We start from the raw sequence: 5,242 nt of genomic DNA, 5'->3' as shown, positions 1-5,242 counted from the left end.
TAGTAGAGAAGAAAGTTGAAGAAGAAATCTTAGTTTAGAAGGAAGAAGAAGAACTTATTGCAATGGGAGAACTAGAAGCAAATCTGAAGGCTTTGATGGATTACTCTCAACCGAAAATTAATGATATTCAGTTTAGCATTGTCTGACCAGCCATCTCAGCCAATACCTTTGAGATCGATATAAACACGATTCAGATGATACATAACTCGGTTCAGTTTGGCGGTTCTCCGACAGAAGATCCCAACATGCACATCAGAGATTTCATCGAGATCTGTGACACTTTCAAGTTCAATGGAGTTTCTAAAGATGCTATTAAGTTGAGGCATTTCCCATTCTCTCTGTGGGATAAAGCAAAGTGCTGGTTACATTCTCTACCACCAGGGTCTATCACCAAATGGGAGGATCTTGCTCAAAAGTTCTTAACTAAATTCTTTCCTATGGCGAAGACTGCTGTAATCAGAAACGCACTTACTCAATTTGCTCAGCAATCTGTAGAATCTTTATGTGAGGCTTGGGATCGCTAAAAGGAGATGCTTAGAAAGTGTTCTCACCACGGGATGCCTGACTGGATGATCATTAATTGCTTCTATAATAAATTGGGTGTTACTTCTAGATCCATACTTGACGTAACTTCAGGAGGAGCCTTGTGGGCTAAAAGCTACGATGAAACTTATGAATTGATGGAACTGATGGCTGCAAATGAATACCAAAATCCTACTCAGAGACTATTTCAGGGTAAGGTAGCAGGAATTCTGGAGTTAGATACAGCTACTGCTATAGCTGCTCAGCTTAAGGATTTGACGATGAAGGTGGATTCTTTGGCTGATTATGGAGTTAATCAGATCACTAGTGTCTGTGAGCTTTGTGTTGGTGCCCATGAGATGGAGCCGTGTATTATTTCTAGTGAATTAGTTCAGTTCGTGAGCAACTTTAAGAGGTCGCAACAGCCTGTGACATCCACCTATCATCCCAATAACCACAATCATCCTAACTTCAGTTGGAGCAATATTCAGAATTCGGTTCAGCAGCCTTATCACCAATATCCAGCAAAGCAGTATAACCCCCTGGTTTTCAGCAACCGCAATATGCACCAAGAGAACAACTCCAGCTGCAACAGTCTAATGAAAAATCTGAATTGGAGGAGTTGAGGCTCATGTGCAAGAGCCAAGCGGTTTCTATCAAGACCTTGGAAAACCAAATTGGACAAATTGCCAATGCCTTGCTAAATCGTCAACCTGGTACACTCCCTAGTGACACTGAAGTGCTAGAAAAGAGGGAAGTTAAGGAGCAGGTAAAGGCAATTACATTGAGGTCTGGGAAGGTTGCAAATCCTAAAAAATCTCAAGTTTCGGAAGAAGAAGCTGTGACTAAGAAGAAGTGCAGAAAGAAGCAGAAGTGGAACCAAGAAAGACTATTGTTGAACACACTCCTCCTGAGGGTAATACAGGGGAGAAGCAGATCTATCCTCCACCTCCCTTTCTTAAGAGGCTGCAGAAGAAAAAGCTGGATAAGCAGTTTGAGAAGTTTCTGAAGGTGTAAAAGAAAATTTATATCAACATACCTTTCCCTGAAGCTTTTGAACAGATGCCTAGTTATGCGATGTTTATGAAAGGTATACTTTCTCGGAAAGTGAAGCTTGATGGCTTAGAGACCGTTGCTCTCACGGAGGAATGTAGTGCTGTATGATGAGTGGATTTTATATCTACTTAGGACGCTTCATTAAAATCTTAAGTTACTATTTTGGACTCAAGTTGCTGGTAGTTTTGATGTCTTTTTGTGTTATTGCATTTCAGGCATTATGTTGAAAAAAGATCAGAATTGGAAGCCTAGTTCATTCTCAAGTTGTATAGAATCTCGTTAGCTTTGCTTGGACTATTGGCTCATCAAAATCGGACGAACGGAACTCAATTTGCAGTCAAAGCAAGAAAAGGAGCCAAAATACAGTAGCACGGCGCGCCCGCGCTGGTATGCGGGGAGACCGCGCCAAATGTTTAGAAGGCGAGCGCGCCCACGCTGAGAAGCGGGGCGGCCGCGCCAGGTCATTTTCACAGAATCCTGATTCCAGTCTGAATTTGAGAGTCTAGAAGCCCAGAACGACCAGAAGCCTATATATATAAATACAAAGACATTTTTAACAAGAAAGAGACCTAGAAAAGCCATAAGAAGACCTAGAGAACACGAGAAGGCTACGGAGAAGAAGACTTTTGTTTTCTTTGATTTAGGCGATACTTTGATGCTTATTTTCGATTTATTTTTGAACCCTAGTACTCTTATATATTTTTTTATTATCATGCTTTCATTGGAACCCATGGTGATGATGAGTTTGATTATAAACTAATCATTATCATGGGGTTCTAGCGGATTTATTTATGGATTTCTTTAGTTAAATTATTTTGATACCTTAGTGTGTGGTGATTGTATGATAACCTAGTATTGGTTGTGCTTATTCGTCTTATGTGCGTAGCTAATATATAAGATAGCGTGTTAATCTCTATTGAAATGACAGTGAATATAGAGGTTTAGAACTTGCCATGCTGGCATAGGTTCATGTATTTATATGCATGATTCGAAGGTAATTTTAACCAGCTTACTTGCCCTCTGTAATTATGATAGATAACTTGTTCATTAAACTTTTATGTTGTCAAATTTTATAGATATATAGGGTCTCAACATAATTGGTGTTTATTCAGCTTCTATGTCTTTTGTGGATGTCTGGTAGTAAGGTATTCGTACAATTGAAGTTGGCGTTTACTAGTTTCATGTTATCAAATTAGTTGTCATCACCATCACATGCTAAGGTTAAGAACAATGACTTTGAATGAAGTAGTAATGAAGTTGGAATCCCATGTTTGTCTCATAATAGTAATTCAACCTCAATTCTCTTAGTTAATGCTATTTAGTATAATCTCTTAGTTTAATCAAAACCCAATTTATTATTTGTCTTAGCATTGAGCGATAACCATACATTATTGCATAGGTGCATAAATTAAACTTAACCTAAACCAGTCTCTATGGGAACGAATCTGATCTATATCTTATACTACTTGCGAACGCGTATACTTGCATGAATTTTAGCGCGTGTTTTCTCCCCTAACAAGTTTTTGGTGCCGCTACCGGGGACTTGGTGTTAATTTTTAGTTTATGTGCTTGTCATTAGTGGTCATTAAAGTTCACTGACTCGGACTCTTTTACTTTCATGGTTTACTTGTTGTGTTTCAGGTACCCATTACAATAGGAGATCCAGCAGCACGAACGAAAGCATTGATGGATTATTCTCAACCAAAGATCAATGATATTCAATCTAGCATTGTCAGGCCAGCTATCACAGCTCATACCTTTGAGATCAAGCCGGGCATAATTCAGATGGTACAGAATTCAATTCAGTTTGGGGGTGCTCCAACAGAAGATCCTAACATACACATCAGGGATTTCATAGAGATCTGCGACACCTTCAGGTTCAATGGTGTGTCTGAGGATGCGGTAAAACTGAGACTGTTCTCATTTTCTCTAAGGGACAAGGCTAAGAGCTGGTTACACTCTCTACCAGCTGGTTCGATTACTACTTGGGAAGATCTTGCTCAAAAGTTTCTCACTAAATTCTTCCCTATGGCGAAGACAACTGCAATCAGGAATGTTATTACTCAATTTGCGCAGCAATCGGGAAAAACTCTATGTGAAGCTTGTGAGCGCTACAAGGAGATGCTTAGGAAGTATCCTCATCATGGAATGCATGATTGGATGATCATCAATTGCTTCTATAACGGGTTGGGAGCACAGTCAAGACCCATGCTCGATGCAGAATCAGGTGGAGCATTATGGGCAAAGAGCTATGAGGAAGCTTATGATCTAATTGAACTGATGGCTGCTAATGAATATCAGTATCCAATCCAGAGATTTTCAAAGGGCAAGGTAGCAGGAGTTCTTGAAGTTGATACAACTACGGCTATCACTTCTCAACTAAAGGAGTTGTCTATGAAGATTGATTCTCTTACTAACTATAGTGTTAATCAGATAACCAGTGTTTGTGAGTTGTGTGTAGGTTCGTATGCGACAGAGCATTGTGCTATATCTTGTGAATCAGCTTAGTTTGTGAGCAACTTTCAGATATCGCGGCAACCAGTTCCAGACACTTATCATCATGGCAACTAGAATTATCCTAACTTCAGCTGGAGCAACAATCAGGATGCGATGCAACAGCCATTTCAGCAGTTTAGAAATAAACAATTCAACCCTCCTGGTTTTCAGCAAAAATTTGCACCAAGACAACAACTCTAACTTCAACAACAAACTCATCATGCAGGTCAATCTTCGAATGAAAAATTTGAATTGGAGGAGTTGAGGCTTATATGCAAAAACCGGGCTCTTATATGCCAAATCCAGGTTATTTCTATCAAGACTCTGGAGAACCAGATAGGACAAATTGCTAACGCCTTATTAAATCGACTACCATGAATGCTTTCTAGTGATACAGAAGTTCCAGGAAAGAGGGAAGCAGAAGAGCAGGTTAAGGCAATTACATTGAGGTCTGGGAAGGTTGCAAGCCCTGAAAAATCTCAAGTTCCAGAATCTGAAGTTTTGGCTGAAGAAGATGTGTAGAAGGAAGCAGAAGTGGAATCAAGGAAGAAAACTGTGGAACACACTCCTCCTGAGGGTAATACAGGGGAGAAACCGGAATATCCTCCACCTCATTTTCCTAAAAGGCTACAGAAGCAGAAGTTGGATAAGCAATTTTCTAAGTTTCTGGAGGTGTTCAAGAAACTTCATATCAACATACCTTTCGTTGAAGCTCTTGAACAGATGCCTAGCTATGCGAGGTTTATAAAAGGTATTCTTTCTCAGAAAGTGAAGCTCGATGACTTAGAGACTATTGCTCTTACAGAGGAATGTAGTGTTGTGCTATAACAGAAGTTGCCTCCGAAGCTTAAAGATCCTCGAAGCTTCACTATTCCCTGCACTATTGGAAAGTTGTCTTTTAATAAGTGTTTATGTGATTTGGGAGCTAGTATCAATATGATGCCTTTGTCTATCTTCAAGAAGCTTGGTCTTCCTGATCCGAAACCAACATACATGTCATTGCAGCTAGCTGATCGTTCCATCGCTTATCCGCGAGGAATATTGGAGGATATCTTGGTTAAGGTGGATAAACTCATCTTCCCTGCTGACTTTGTAATTCTTGATTTCGAGGAAGATAAGAAGATTCCCATTATCTTGGGAAGACCATTCTTGGCTACAGGTCGAACTA

The 5,242-nt window shown here is 39.9% G+C and overlaps 2 non-coding genes across 2 annotated transcripts; both read right to left on the bottom strand.

The window, feature by feature from the left end:
* Window positions 1-452: 452 nt before the first annotated feature.
* On the bottom strand, window positions 453-559 carry LOC141722266 (small nucleolar RNA R71). Its single transcript, XR_012575285.1, has one exon. It is a non-coding gene; the product is annotated as a small nucleolar RNA R71 (small nucleolar RNA).
* Window positions 560-3,621: 3,062 nt separating this feature from the next.
* On the bottom strand, window positions 3,622-3,728 carry LOC141723093 (small nucleolar RNA R71). The gene has a single exon (XR_012576085.1). It is a non-coding gene; the product is annotated as a small nucleolar RNA R71 (small nucleolar RNA).
* Window positions 3,729-5,242: the final 1,514 nt, after the last annotated feature.

The sequence above is a fragment of the Apium graveolens genome, chromosome 4, assembly GCF_009905375.1.
Source record: "Apium graveolens cultivar Ventura chromosome 4, ASM990537v1, whole genome shotgun sequence".
In the NCBI taxonomy this organism is placed as follows: domain Eukaryota; kingdom Viridiplantae; phylum Streptophyta; class Magnoliopsida; order Apiales; family Apiaceae; genus Apium; species Apium graveolens.
This window is presented reverse-complemented; position numbering and strand designations above follow the sequence as displayed.